Here is a 16,655-nt window from a genome sequence, read left to right on the forward strand (position 1 = left end):
AAAATGTTCAATTTCATCATATCAGTCATGTTTCATTGTAATTTCATATACCGTCAGCCCATTGAAAAAAAAAGATACAATGCTGCCATCTGCTGGCCATAGTTAGTGGGTGTTTTTGATTCCACAACCCATTGAGCAGGCAGTGCTGCACAAAGAGAGAGAGAGAGGGGGGAAAAAAATAAAAAATAAAAACCTTAGTAAACGTCAATTAACGTTTATGGCAGTGTTCATTAGGATTTTAGCATACGTCATTGAACGACAATACCTGAAATAAAAAGTAATAAAGTCAAAATAACTTAGCAATGCAGTACTGTAAAGATTGTCGGGTTTTAGGTATCTCTATAAGAGAAGAAGCAATTAGCGGACCCTGTACTGTCACCGGAGCAAGGACAAGAATTCAACGCGAGTAATAGTTTGCATCATCTTCACATCGAATTTCTCCAATAAACACGCATTACAGCTAACATTCAGTTATGCACTTGGCTGCAGAACGACGATTGATTTTATGAGGGTGACACAGTGGGTGACTGGTTAGCACATCCGCCTCCCAGTGCTGAGGGTGTGAGATCGAGTCCGGGCTTTGGCCTTCCAGGGTGAAGTTTGCATGTTCTCCCTGTGCCTGTGTGGGTTTTCTCCAGGTTCTCTGGTCCCCTCCCACATTCCAAAAACATGCATGGCTCCACTTCACTCCTTGAAGCCAGCTGGGATAGGCTCCAGCAACCATTTTGAGGAATATGTGGTGAAGAAAATGGATGGATGGCTTTTACAACGACATATTACATATAAATACAAGTGAATTGATGTAAAAGTAAATACAGTACTGTACAGTAAGTAACTGTAATTTATATATAGTAAATACTAAATAAAAATAAATAAATACAGTAATATACTGAGATTTTACAAGAATTAGCTGGGAACTTTTTTGCCAGTTGTTTCTTGTAAATTCTACAGTCAATTTGTTACAGTGTGTCTTTTGTGGACCTTGAGTCCAGAATATAAATTGAATTGAATATTATCTTTACAAAAAGGTCAACCAGTCAACATGGTGACAAGGCAGCATATGAAATATGTATATAATTTTATACCTCCTCTCATGCAACGGCTCCAATCCAACATGCATATTACAGACAGATATAGCCAAATGGTTAAATGGTTAGGGGGAAGATACTAAGGGAGTGGGGTGGCACATGTCATTTCTTGGTAATAAGTTGTTCCTTTCTTTGTAAAAACAAACAACAACAAAAATGTGCTGTTTGAAATTTCACAGGCATATTCATTTGTAATATTTTAGACTTCACAAAAAGCTAATTGGTGTGTTCCAGATAACAATCTTATATCTTTTTTGGAGTATGTAGAGCAGATATAGTAAAGCCTCACTCGCTCTCATTTAATCGTGGGTATACCGAATTGCATCAAGTTATATAATACATTAGCCCAGTCGTGTTGGGTATCTGTAGCAGAAGATGGCAAGGCAGGCAATTGCCCAGGGCCCCATACTAAAAAGGGCCCCGGGGGAGAGCTGAGGTTGGCCCATATCAATGAAGCTTCAAAACTGGAACGTGTGGCTGCCAGAAATACCCACAAAGGAGCCCCTTACTGGCTGGTGGAACCCATCTCTGACAGATGGCCAATATTGCTCCATGCCAACCACACAACTCTAAAAAGTCATTGTAATGACACATCAGCCGTTGGAGAACTCGCTGATGTTGGTTTGTTTTCAGCTAGTCAACTGGTGCTCATGCCCAAACAAATGCCCGTTTCTAACTGCACACATTCTAGGAGGCTCTTTCCTGGAGGTGGAGACCCCAGGGATTCTGTAAATGCCTCTGATCTGTTTGGACATTTTAGTTATATTAATCCCATCACGAGTAATGGAAAAATAGCATTGCAGTAACTTCCTAAAAACAAAGCACTGTTTGGATATTTTGACAAGGGCATGGTTGGTATGAATTCATGGGGATAAAAGGGTATGCTAATTTATTTTTTAATCTGACAAACAAGCACACATCCACTGACAAGCTTTAGTCTTCAGAGAGACAACAGGGTTACATATGACAGAGTCAAGTAATCATAAATGAATGATACGTTTACAACCACAACCATATGAATGATGAGGCATAATAATTCCTTGACTTTGTTGCTGACGTCATTTGAGATAACCAAATGGACACATGGACAACATTTTAAATGATTTCAAACAAAACAAAAGATTATTTTTGGAAAACTCAGAAAAAGAACAAGAGGCAAGTGCCGAGGCAAAATAAATTAGTCACATACATTAGCTTGTTTCCTCACTTACTCTCAAGGGCAAACATCTAAGAAGACAATATGAGTGACAAAAAAGGCTAAAGACCTCTTCTATCATCAAGGGAAACATGTGGAACAGGGCTGAAAAGGATCTCATTTCACATCCATTCGGGCAACAAGCTTTGTTAAATCTAATTTCTTGAGACAAATGTGACAAAGCATCCTTTGTTCAAATCCTCATGATCTCATTATTATTTCCTCATTTGATCTGCTCATTGCAATTAAATCTCAGCTGGACGCAACAGTCAGCCAGAGGTTACTGCAGAAAGACTATTTTTCATTATTATTTATTTATGTACGTATTTATTAAAATTATACTTTTTATTTAAAACAACAACAACTCATTTTTAACCAGTCAGATGCTTTCCCATTGCAATTTTTACTCGAAGGCTCAGAACGACAATATTGCCACAAAAATAGCTTGAGACAACAGTTGTGGTGACTTATAAAGTTGTGAGGACAGTGAGGACATGCATGGCACTGTTCCACAATCACGGTTTCATCACATTGCCATTCAGCCTGGAGAACAATGTGTGTCCATGTCTGCTGACGGAAACACAGCATGTCTGAATAAAATTGAAATGCATTGTAAAATGAAAAATATCTAGTTATTCCTGTTTTAATGCTGCAGATGCTCTATGATTTTAATATTAAAATTCTGATTACTTAAAGGCAGCAATATTCATTTTTAAATTAAGAAAAAAAATATAGTTTGAGTTGCTTTCTCCTGGCCCTCTTCGGTGAGCTTCTGTGAGAAACAAACTTCACAATTCAGATTTTTTTTATTTTTTTTTTAACTTGATGTTTTGTGGGGGTGGTGTTTGGGGTGGGGTATTTTATAGCTACAGCAAGTTTGTGCCCCTGGGGGCCCCAGAATCCATTCGCTATCTTTAATGAGATTTCAAAGATCCATGGCCATCAATCTTAAAATGAGCCTGCCTTTCTCCATTTCAGAAAAATTGACTTTTTGAAAGCACAGCGAACAGCGGGTGAGGAGAGAAGGTGTCCTCCTCTGCAGACACAAAGGAATAGCTCATCACTCTTCCCAACAATTCAATTTAGAGGACAGCTGATGAAAGACATCTCTTAGTCGCCATCCATTTAACATTTGTAAAGCTCGTTGTTAACTGTATGCTTGATCACATGATTTTCGAGTAGCTGTCCAGTCTTCACTGTAATCCACCTCTCGGACAATCCTGTCTGAAGGCACGCTGAGACAAAATCACACTACAGGGTAGAGATCAAGGGGCACTACGGGCAATTTGGGGAGCTGGAGTCTATCTCAAATGACTTTGGACGAAAGGTAGACTACACTCTGGACTGGTCACCAATCAGTCGCATGCATTTCCATCCATCCATTCTATGTACTTTTTAGCCTCACTCATGGGTGTGATGGAGCTTATCCCAGCCAGTGGGGTACACCATGAACTGGTCAACAGTCAATACCAAATCACAAGGCACTAATAAAAAAAAATAAAAAAAAAAAAAAATAAAAAAAAAAAAAATATATATATATATATATATATATATATATATATATATATATATAATATGTATATTCACACTCATTCCTTATACTGACAATTTAGAGTCTGTTGCTGTTGAAATTCTAGCTGCAACTGAACATTGGTGGAGAACTTGGAGTAAAAATAGAGCATGTGTCTTCTCCCCAAAAAAGACCTAAAGTAATGTTACTGATTACCTGTCAGAAAAAATAAACCTTTGAATCCATTTTCCCAAAGACAAATTTCATCAGCTGAGTAAATTGAGAGCTGCGACATCCTCCCGCTGATTAAAACACTTTGCAGTCACCTGCATTCAGGGAACTAGCAGGGAAACTTGAGGACATACAAAAACAAAGTTGGAGAGGAAAGTCACCTGCAGTCACCTGCAGACAGAGAACGAGCAGGGAAACTTGAGGACCGACAAGAACAATGTAAGAGAAGAAGGTCAGACAAAACTCAGTTGTTTTGATGTTTTGCTGTAAACAACATCAGTATCTGCTGATCCTCAATGTTACATCCAAGGTGCCCCAGTTAAGCCAAATCAGCTATCCATCCATTATCTATTCCACTTGTCTTGCACAAGGGATGGAGTTGGAGGCTATTTTAGCTGAGTTTGTATTAAAAGAAGATTTGTCCATTAGAAATCTGGACTGGTCGCCAGTCAATTAAATGCAAATGGAATCGGACAACCTTTCACATTTACTGTACAATTAGATTCATTGGAATATAATGGCAACTAGAGCCTGATGTCAGGCGAGACAACCACAACACCTTCAGTGACTGAAACACTTCCACTCGTTCATTCACCCATCAACCATTTTTAAAATGCTTGTTCTCATTCGGGGCATGGGTGAGCTGGTACCAATCCCAAGGTGTCATTGTGCTAAGAAGTGCATTACATCTGAAATGGACGCAAACCATACCAAAATTTCTTCAAAAGTCTTCTAATTGAGTTTACAAGAAGAAGACCATTTTTAAGAATTACACTTACTTCAACTATGTTGTCCTCAACCAAATGTCAACGACCTAGTCCTGGTCTGCGGACCACTTGGTACCATACTTATTTAAAAAAAATAAAAAATAAAAAATATATATATATATATATATATATATATATATGTATTGTCTGGCATGGTGATTATATGATTGAGAATCGTGACATGGTGAGCAGCTGTGAGCATATTAATCTGATACATTGCGGTTCAGATGACGGATGGATGGATGGATGGATGGATGGATGGATGGATGGATGGATGGATGGATGGATGGATGGATGGATGGATGGATGGATGGAACAAATGTGAAATGTCACAAAGTACTCGATCAAATGCAGCGGAAATGTGTATGACAGCAGCAAGTCAGTGTCCAGCTTTTGTTTTAGTTTTTCCTTTGGTTTGAAGTAAACAGAAAGTAAAACAATGCAGATGGAAATTAGAGGCAAAAGACGGGGCCAAAAATAATGTAAATAATTTTGTAAAATTTGCAAAAAAAAAAAAAAAAAAAAAAAAAAGGTTTATGGTTGTATTAATGTTAATGTTTTATGGTATTTGTTGTGTTACGTGCTTGATACTGCAGCAGCTGTTGTGACAGCCCGATAAAAATAAAGTTAGTTGACTTCTTTGAAAAGTGCAAACTCTCCCTTTAACTTTTGTTTTGGGTTTTGAAAACTTTCTGACTTTGTTGTTTCTGTAGTGTTTTAATATTACATCAGTGTGATATCCACATGCTCAAAATGACAACAAACGAACAGTTTTGCACATGAAACACAATTGCAAGCAGTCCGTGTATTGGTCATAGTTGTGTGAATTAATATAAAGTGGATAACTTAGGGGAAATAGACGGGGGGAAAGTGTGAGTGTGCGTGTGAGTGTGCGCGCGCACACATGCAAACGACATGCACATTCCTTGAGCCGCTGACCTGGGCTCTGTGAGTTACCATGACAACTATTTCTTCACCATGGTTACAAGAGCCCCACTCCTACTTCTTGATCGTTTAACGCGCCCCAGCCCCCTCTGACACACACACCCCGGCACACACGCACACATACACACAGAACTTGATCATTATTTTAAATCCCCATGTTTTATATCTGTATGTATGGTGACAGATGAGTCCTGCTGTGAGAGTCACAGAGCAGGGGTGCGAGTGTCTGCTCTTCAGGAGCTAAGAAATGTACACGTGTGTAGATGTGTTAGCGTGAAGGAGTGTAGCCGTAGCTTCTTTACTTGTCTTTATATCCTAATACATGTTAGCATGTGGTGTCATGTGACAATGTGATGTTTTGTTTGTGTTGGTGTGTGTATAGCAAGGACAAACAGGTTCATAAAGCGAGGAGGGGCGACAAAGGCAACCGTGACGCAACTGAAGCGTGCGACTGCCTGTTTGCGTGCGTACGTGTGCGTTTAGCACAGCGTGGAGCGTAAAGTTAACCAACATGCACTGCTGTGCTGCCATTTCTTTACGGACGAACATCCACATTTTCATGCAAGTGGCGGTTGAACAAATTTAGGCAGGTCTGCGTATCTGCACATGCTCACCCGAGCACAAAATAACAATTTGAAGCAAGAAATTCACGCACCATCTTCCCAGCATCTTTTCACTGCGTTTAGATCAACTGCCATTCACATGCATATAAAGTACCTGTACCAAGTACCTGTGCACAGAGCAGAGACAAAAGGAGCTGTGACCTTCAGAGGACAACTAAAAAAAAGCGACAAGAAAAAAAAAGAAAAAAAAAATTCAATATACTATTAAAACTTATTTCATACAGTTCCCTCCAAAGGTATTGGAAAGGCAAGGTAAGTCCTTGTTTTTGTTGTACAGTATACCAAAGGCATTTGGGTTTCAGACCAAAAGATGAATATGAGACAAAAGTTTACTCTCATTAATATAGATGTGTTAAACAACTCAGGACAGACCAACGTTTGTTTGAAGACATCCACTTTTTAAATGAGCAAAAGTATTGGAACCGACATTACTAAATTACATTAAAGTGAATAGATTTTATTATTTGGTGGCATAACCCTTACTTGCAATAACGGCATCAAACCTGCGACCAATTGACTTCACCAGACATTGCATTCTTCATTCAAAACCCTGTTCCAGACAGGCCTTGAATTGCCACGAAAAAAAAAAAAAGTTTGGTAATTTATTATGCAACTAGACTAAGTGCAATTTCTGGAGAAATTGCGTGGGAATGCTGAAAGCTGAATGCTAATAGCTGAATGCTAAGATATGAATGCATGTGGAATGCTTATGAAGTAAATGGAGAGATGAATTATGACCTCCTGGTTACTGGACAATGCACTTTACCAACTGTGCCACCGAAAGTGAGACTTAGAAAAAGTTCAATGTCTGTCCCATTGAAAATGAATGGGGAAAAGTTGATATTACAAATTAAATTGTGCAAATACTGTTAGTAATATGGAATCAGACGATATATACCCCGGGAGGCGTGAATCTTTTAAGCTAGTTGCAATTTGAACAGCGTAAATTGGAAGTATTATGTGGGAGTGGTTATGCAGCAGAAAAGTGTGGAGAATATGAATCACAATAACATATGTGGGAATGCTTGCATTCCCACAACAAGATAATAATGACCAATCATCAGGGGGAATAAGTGTAAAGTCTTAAGGCTAACTTATATGATGTAAAAACAATACTACTCAATTTCTTTGGTTTCATTGAACCAGTGGCTCTACTATTGATGACCCAATCTGCTATAAAATTCTTGAATTTTTTTATCGGACTGTACAACTCTGCCAAAAATAGACAGTTAGTCATTTCAAACACAAAAAATAAATCTAATTTATAACGTTCACACTGCAGTAATAATCAGCATGATAAATATGCTCATGCTTTAATATCCCACTCACCAATTTGCAGCCAATTCAGCAAAGCGGCGAAAAGAAGATATGCTAATTATATTCACACAGACTTGCTAATGTCAGAGTTACCTTGGGACCTCACCAACATGATCACATTTGCATTTTACGTTATAATAGCTTTCACACAGCCAAGTTTGGTCGTGTTAACCCTGAAATGACTGTGAGACGTATACTGTGCTGCTGCAGACTATATTTAGTTGACCAGCAAAGACCACACAACATGTGTTCTAAAAGGTTATGTTGATGATTTAATGAATGTTGAAGGTGGAGCTGGTGGTTCCCAACCAGGCGCTGTTCCAACTGTTCTGAATGTGGATCCAAAAGGGATCCAAACCTTTCAGCAGCTCCTCTCAAGGAGTCAGATACAAAAAAATATGAACCCAAAATAGAAGATAAGCTTAGATTTCAAATTAGACCTTAATTGAAACATGTGTTTCAAATAAGGTCAAAACTGCATTTGTGACTGTTTTCAAATCTTCAGTCACATTGTTCAACAATGTTAGACACAAAGGAATATCTAATATGAGGTCAAGTTCATTGTTGTTGTTGTTGCTGTTTCTTTGCTGAGCTCTTTTTTTTTGTTTTTTTTAATTAAACATTTTGTCTTGCTTTTCTATTTAATGATTTAAGGTTATGAAAGACTGATTATGAAATATCTACATTTAATATTATAAATGCATGTCTGATGTTTGTAACAAACCAATCCGTGTCCAAATCGTTAAAGAATTCAAGTTATGATGAATTTAAAGGAGCCAAACAGTTGCCGCAGAGATCGCTGGGCAACCGAAGCTCCCTCTAGTGGTTAGAGATTTTATACCAGAAGAGTGTCGTGCTTCTTCTACACATTGCAGCAATGGAGCTCAGCACTGCCACCTGTCGGCAGCGCCACGGTACTTCTTGGCTCCACCGTGCACTTTTGGCCATATCAAGAGAAACAGCACTATCTCTTGTGTAAGGACACGTCAATAACTGCCTCTGTCAATTAATGTGAGGCACGAAGATGACTCTAGTATTTGAACGGGAAATACACAAATTCAGCAATTTTAATGATTAAATCATTAGCATTATTGGATTTAAAAATCAAATCAATGTAAAGCACAGAGCAGAGAACAAAAATGGGAAATAATTTACAGTAATGTAATCATCATGAAGTTTGTTGTTTTTACGCTTCACTGCTTGTTACAATTATGGGTTTGTCAGTCCATCTATCCAAAGTGCACATGCTTAGTTTTCTACTGCATTTGTCGAAGTGTGGTGATATGTACAAATGCATCAGCCGGAGGCAAAAATCTGTTTTGTTGTCCATAGTGCCAGAAATAGTAATAACTTGGAGAACTATAATGAGCTGAGACTGATTATTGAAGGGCGGGGATGGGGCAGTTGAAAAGGTTACGTCCTATCTGGAGGGTCCTTGATGACCCTGACGATGACCTGTCAGCCGACAAGTGCAGTGAAGAAAATTTCACTTCAATAAATGTTCTCACTATGCTCTTTTTGCACCATGAAAAATCAGCTCATCTAAACTAACATCATAGCTTGGGGCAAAAGCAGATATTGAAAAGGGTTTGTTTCATGAAAGGTCATAAATTCATGAATATAACCGGGAAGTGGTGGGGGTGGGCATGAGTGTATCAGTTTAGCCAAACGCTTGACGGCCTCATGAAGGTCACTGACAACTACAACTTTTGCCAGCACAAGCCAGCCAAAGTTGTACCTATCACAGTTTTCCATTTCCCCCCATCTCTTGTCTGCTTGCCATTGCTGATGGTTTCTGTGACTGACATTTACATCTTTTCATGGTATCTTCCTGTTGTTTGCCTTGCTGTCTGCCACTGTAGTAGAAGCAAGAGGCGAACCCAACATGACCTGGTTTCTCAAAAGATCTGGCACTTCTTGATGTTGATGTAGATCTGTACCTCACTTAGCCTCACTGCGACCTGTACCACAGTCAAGTGTTTGTTTGTTTGTTTGTTTGTTTGTTTGTGTGTGTGTGTGTTTGTTTTGGGCTTTCCTACAATTGTACATCACTCATCTGAGATGGCCAATGTAGAACAGTGATTCCAAACCTGCAGGACTTCGGCCTCGATGCCCGCCCCTGGTTTTATTACATGTGTATGTCAAGATTAAAAAAAAAAAAAAAAGTTTAGTAGTTTTAGTAGTTTATCCTGTTTTGATATCACAAATGTGGTTAATAAAAACCACTTGACCATGCCAAAAACTGGTGGCGGTGTGATCCGCATACAAACTTAAAATGATGTTAAAACGTGATATGGCTCTTGTTTTTTTTCTTGGTGTGGCAGCAATACGTTTCCGCACAAACCTTCCTCATCAACAGAAGAGAATTTTAACAGAACTACATTTGAACTCTTGACCCTGCTGTAATGTACAGCTGACACTGTGGTCCAACACATGACCTTCGACCTTGGCAATATCATTCAGCCTTTAAACATGTTATGAAAGGCCTGTGAATAGACCTCCCACTGCATCTTTATTGTGACTTGTTCTTGGGCCCCTTCTGTGATTATACTGGGCCACCCTGCCTAACTGACACTGAAAGGAATTAAATACATCAACCGTGTTTCTGAAAACACCCCAGTTGGTGTCTTATGACACTTGAGTGAGACTACTCCAATTAACTACCTCAAATTCATTCTTCATTCTTTACCCAACATTTTTTTTTTTTTTTTTGTATGAGTAGGGTCAACTTGCCTGCTATACAATGGATGTAAAAAGTCTGCAATCTCATTTTTTAATACTAATTCATATTTAAAATGTCCACCATGAGGTTATGACACCTATAACCTGTACAACACATTTTAAATGGGCAAATGTTTTAACAAGTACAAATAAACAATTGACAAAAAAACAACAACAACAACAAATACCAACTGGTATGTGGTTGCACAAGTGTACACACGCTCTTATAAATGGGGTCTGGGAGCCTCTGATTAACACCAAATACATTACATACATACATTCATATTTTTGATTCCCTTTTCTAATAAATAAATAAGTAAATAAATAAATTGATTAATTAATTAATACATTAATTCTATTGCACGGGTTGTAGGCCACATTTAAAACAAAGTTCTGAAATAATAATCTTGGTCTAATTTTTTTTGTGAAAAGGGGTGTGTAGATTTTTCATAGGCTCTGTACTTACCATGCTTCAATAATGGCATGATAGACTTCAACATTTTGTGAAGAGAAATGAACTCTAGTCAAAATGTCATACTACTCCCCCGTCTTCCCTGGCTGAAAAGAAAAAATCAATCCGTGTCACAGTTGGGTGATCAGCAAGCCGATTTAACTGTCTTAATATTCTGTTCCTACTTACTGTGCCATGTTTGCAGCAAAATTAATATTACAAGAGATTCCACATAAAATATTGTAGTAACCCAGTTAGACATTTTCTGTTGGCTAATTTAACGAGGCACAGTGACGCTTTATTAACCATGTACACTTCATTTCAACCTCATATTGGTGCCTTGGACAACACCTACACATCGTGCCCTGAATTATATCAGAATCTATTTCTGATGCTGTCACACATGGTCAGGTTTTATTTTGTCTGTGTGAAATAAAGGATTTTTTCATCTGAATGATGCAATGAGATTATTTTTACCCCAGCGTGTCTAACCCTCGAAGAAAATTACCTGAATCCCATAGTGGAGATTGTGTCTGTTTTTATCTGTTGCTCTTTGTGATGGCCCGCTGCGCTGGAGGTAAACAACATTCCCGTTCATTTCAGCCTTGGAGAGCAGAGTATAAACCATTAGTCTGCAAAAGCAAGCCGGCTACTCCGCTGTCTGTCGGCTGGAGAGAAAAGAGAAGGCGAGCAAAATCGTTGGCTTGCTGGTTTATTGGCTCAGTGGCCGGCTGCAACACTCTAGTGCATGCAAAACAGCAGGCACGGAAAAGTCTTGGTGGGCCACACAATAAGAAATGATACAAAGGCGGCGTGTTACTGTTTGAAAAGGCCACATTTGATTTTGTGCTTTCGAAAACGTTCTTCTGCTGACAGTGGCAGCCGACTGAATGATCTTCATGAGGTAATGAGACGTGTGTTACGCATCTGATGCCATAAATCACTCAAAGATGCAAGCCTTGTGTAAAAAGTGTGCATGTACATCATTGACTGCGAGACTGCATTATGCGATGGGGACAATTTTTTTTACACAAATGACCTACACTACCTTTACAACTATTTGCATCACAGACTGTTGTTGGAAATATTATTAGAACAATATTGGGTTATGTTATGTCGCATGCCGGAAAGGATTTCCATATCCTCAAACAAATAACCACATCTTAATGGTTTAGTGAACACTGGCTGATGTTTGACTTACAGTATGGCAGATTTGCTCTGGAACTCAAGAATCCCTGTTGTGTTCATTTAAGAAAAAAAAAAATACATTTTGTCACGACGAGAGGAGGTAGGACCCAGATGCAGGATAAGGTAGGCCACAGAGGCAACAGGTTTTATTGCCGGGCAGCAGCAGTCTCCTCTCACACTGAGAGGAGAAAGGGGGAATCAAAAAGGTGGAGAACAAAAAGAGCTCCACTAGGGAGGAAAAAACAGGCACAAGGCAAAAGGGGTAACAAAAGGCGCTCCACTGGAGGAAAAGGCACAAAAACAAGACAAGGCACAAAAGCAAGGCAAAACAAGGCAACAGGAACAAGTAACAAGGAACAAGGACTCCAGGACTGTGGGACGCTTCCATGCACTAACTGTGTGTGACACTTCGGCCCTGAGGGGAAAGTGCAGGTGGCTTTTATTGTCTTGGTTGATTGGTGGCAGGTGGACATGATCATGGGCGGGGACCGGTAATTAGTGAACTGCAGGAAGGGCAAGTGACCTGGGGTGCGAAGGGAATCAGAAATTCAAAATAAAACAGGAAACATGACTATGACAATAAAGGCCTGTCACGCAGGTGGCGGCGTGACAGTACCCCCCCCCTCAATGGCCGGCTCCTGACGGCCATCCGACCCAAAGAGTCCAAAAACAAGGGCGGGCGGAAGGGGGCACGGAGGTGGGAACACGGCCCACCCATCCGTACAGACAAAAAGCAGTTCAGGAGGGCGTCCGCGAAGCCCGACGAGAGAGTCCCAGCGGGGCCAGTCAGGAGGGCGTCCTCGACGCCCAACGAGAGGTGAAGGCAGCCGCAGGGCTTGCGCCGCCGGGACTTTGAGCGATGCCTGGCGAGGTTCCGGAACTTTGGGCGGCGCCCGGCGAGGTTCCGGAACTTTGGGCGGCGCCCGGCGAGGTTCCGGAACTTTGGGCGGCGCCCGGCGAGGTTCCGGAGCTTTGGGCGGCGCCCGGCGAGGTTCCGGAGCTTTGGGCGGCGCCCGGCGAGGTTCCGGAGCTTTGGGCGGCTCCCGGCGAGGTTCCGGAGCTTTGGGCGGCGCCCGGCGAGGTTCCGGAACTTTGGGCGGCGCCCGGCGAGGCTCCCGGACTTTGGGCGGCGCCCGGCGAGGCTCCCGGACTTTGGGCGGCGCCCGGCGAGGCTCCCGGACTTTGGGCGGCGCCCGGCGAGGCTCCCGGACTTTGGGCGGCGCCCGGCGAGGCTCCGGGACCCTGGGCGGCGCCCGGCGAGGGTCCGGGGCGAGAGGCGGCAGCCGACGAGGTTCAGGAGCGAGAGGCTGCAGCAGACGAGGTTCAGGGGCAAGAGGTTGCAGCAGACGAGGTTCAGGGGCAAGAGGTTGCAGCAGACGAGGTTCAGGGGCGAGAGGTTGCAGCAGACGAGGTTCAGGGGCGAGAGGTTGCAGCAGACGAGGTTCAGGGGCGAGAAGCTGCAACAGACGAGGTTCAGGGGCGAGAGGCTGCAGCAGACAAGGTTCAGGGGCGAGAGGCTGCAGCAGACGAGGTTCAGGAGCGAGAGGCTCCAGCAGACGAGGCTCAGGAGCGAGAGGCTCCAGCAGACGAGGTTCAGGGGCGAGAGGCTGCAGCAGACGAGGTTCGGGGTTCTGAGGCCAGTCCGACCCTTCACCCCAGTCGCCACGGTCCAAAGCCATCAACTCTTTTATCTCTGCAATGACTCGGGCGATGTCTTCAAGCCTCTGCCAGGTCTCCAAGTTGGACACTCCCGCTGGGTCCATGCTGGCCGAAGTGTACTGTCACGACGAGAGGAGGTAGGACCCAGATGCAGGATAAGGTAGGCCACAGAGGCAACAGGTTTTATTGCCGGGCAGCAGCAGTCTCCTCTCACACTGAGAGGAGAAAGGGGGAATCAAAAAGGTGGAGAACAAAAAGAGCTCCACTAGGGAGGAAAAAACAGGCACAAGGCAAAAGGGGTAACAAAAGGCGCTCCACTGGAGGAAAAGGCACAAAAACAAGACAAGGCACAAAAGCAAGGCAAAACAAGGCAACAGGAACAAGTAACAAGGAACAAGGACTCCAGGACTGTGGGACGCTTCCATGCACTAACTGTGTGTGACACTTCGGCCCTGAGGGGAAAGTGCAGGTGGCTTTTATTGTCTTGGTTGATTGGTGGCAGGTGGACATGATCATGGGCGGGGACCGGTAATTAGTGAACTGCAGGAAGGGCAAGTGACCTGGGGTGCGAAGGGAATCAGAAATTCAAAATAAAACAGGAAACATGACTATGACAATAAAGGCCTGTCACGCAGGTGGCGGCGTGACACATTTAACATTTTTTACTTCTAAGTCTGCATTAAAACCTTGTTTCTACCAAGCAGTACAGGGAGGAAGCACTCCTTAAAATGTACTTTTGGGTTGGGTTTTCAAACAAGGAGATATTAATTGCTTTAGCAGAGATTAATAATATAGTTGCCGTTTATAAATTGGCAAATTTGCCACTTTTTTCTCATCATATTGCCCCCGCACCCTAAAACAAAAAATTAAAAATTGTACGTGGCCCTAATACGCCGTTGTAAACCCCCCTCAAAACACTCAAATAATAATAATAATAATACTTGGAACTTCACAAAATTTCATAGTGCTAATTCAACACAAAATGTAACACTGTCAGAATGTATTTGGGCCTTATCACAATTGGTGTTAAAGCAACTCTTTCTACAGTGTTAAAATATCAATGTGAAATTAAATCAAAAGTGAGTAAAAAATAAAACAGAAATCAACATTGGCTAACATTGCATAGTGTTAATGCAATTTAACATGAAAGATTAAATAACATGACTCCCACCACTGTTGATTATTTTCTCTACTGTGTTTAGAAATTTAACTCAAACACTCTTTGTGGAGTGCGGTGTGTTGGAGGAGGGAAACTTGCAGGAGAGTGGCCCTCGAGGACTAAAGTTTGACACCTGTATCCCAGGTCGTCGCTGCTCACTCCTCTGTTTACATGCTCGCATTTCCCACCAGAAATTCCATGAGATTGATGGAGAGCGAGTCGGGAGGAAGCAGAAATGAGACGATCACTCCCTGATGTCATCATTTGATGGAAACATCTACTAAAGATGATGTCATGTCATTGATGCAGAATTATTATCACCACAAATGTCAACTAAATATACCAAGTAGGTTTAAATTAAAGTCAAATATCAACACTGTTACGGCTCACATCTTTACAGATACAAAGTTACAAACCTCAAAGTCAGCTTATTGGTTCTAGCTTACCCATGACATTAATATGGATAACCAGTACGCAAAATGCACAGATGGATGGATAACATTGTTACAGTTTTTTTTTGTCACTGTTTACGATTCAGTGGCCCACTGACGGTTAAAATGGTGTCTGCTAATGTTGTTTCTCCTTGCAGCTTCAAGAGGTGAAACTGTGTTTTTTGTGTGCAGTTGTTTCAACTGTTGCAGAGATGCGAGCACGAGGGAGCAGACACTAACACTTCACAACAACATCCACACTCGGCTGGCAGCAAAGATGTGTGTGTTTTTTTTTCTTCCTCACAGAGACTCAAGTTTCTGAACAACATCCAAAGAGCAGGACTTTGTAGCTAATACTTTGTAGCAGCTGCGTGATGCTACAAAGGCCAAAGTGTGGGCGCTTACACTGATTAGCATGAAGAGTGCCAGAGCATTCTGGCACCAAACTAGACTGTTTGTAATTAGAGGATTGCGCCTCAGAGTGAGGACTGGGCGCTCTGTGCCGAGCTGTAAAGAGCATCGAATCTTCAGAAAGCTGCCAAAGTCCCAGACAACATTTGCTGCTACTACTACAAGATGGAAGTCACTCACACGAGTCTTTCTGCCAACAAGGGGATTTACACAATCACACACTCGGCGCATATATGTCACGTTTGACCGTAAAATCAACCCCCCTTCCGATTTTTTGTATTTCTACTGATTAAAAAGGTCTGGTCAAAGGCAAAAAGTGAACATTTGTCATGTTTCTCAGGTCCCCTTTTACCTATTAAACACTGCAATATAATTGACAAATAATAAATGGCTTTGATCTTAAAGCAGAGATAGGCTCACGGTCCAAAACTGCAATCGGCAGCATAGCTGGAGCAAAGTGGCCAAAGTCGCTCTTCCAAGCAGATTATTGCTCTGCTTTTTCTGCTGACCACTATAAGTGGATTTTAATAAGGTTGGGAATGGAGAGCCATGTTCTGTTCAGCAACACTTTGAGCTGAAACTCCTGCGTCTACGCTGCTGGAAACTCACTGTAAGAGGCGCTCATGCAGGGAGGGTGAAATGGTTCATTTAATAAAGAAAGATGGTGTTGATGCTGAAAACCTGTATCAAATTCACATCTTACAAGCAAAAATGTGCTCGTCAATCATTAAAGATGCATTAAGGAATGGATGGGTGATTGTGTTCCCCAGTGAGTTATTTACGCTTCCTTTTAGGTACTTCCTTGATGGCATGGGCCATGGAGGAACTGTTCTGGAAAGATTTGCAGATCTACAAACCATTTTTGTTAACACTGCAGACACAATTTGATCGCGAACAAAGCGTAAATCTTCTTTCGGTAACTCAGACAATATGAAAGCTTTATGTCTGTGCATTGCATT

The 16,655-nt window shown here is 41.6% G+C and overlaps 1 long non-coding RNA gene across 1 annotated transcript in view; it reads right to left on the reverse strand.

Moving 5' to 3' along the window:
• LOC144013165 (uncharacterized) overlaps window positions 1-11,510 on the reverse strand; it is a 28,951-nt gene extending 17,441 nt beyond the window's left edge. Inside the window, exons 1-2 of the long non-coding RNA XR_013282157.1 lie at window positions 11,357-11,510; window positions 10,864-10,955 (exon numbers count right to left, since the gene is read on the reverse strand). This is a non-coding gene — a long non-coding RNA (uncharacterized LOC144013165). The remainder of the gene's footprint in view (window positions 1-10,863; window positions 10,956-11,356) is intronic.
• Window positions 11,511-16,655: the final 5,145 nt, after the last annotated feature.

The sequence above is a fragment of the Festucalex cinctus genome, chromosome 2, assembly GCF_051991245.1.
Source record: "Festucalex cinctus isolate MCC-2025b chromosome 2, RoL_Fcin_1.0, whole genome shotgun sequence".
Taxonomy (NCBI): domain Eukaryota; kingdom Metazoa; phylum Chordata; class Actinopteri; order Syngnathiformes; family Syngnathidae; genus Festucalex; species Festucalex cinctus.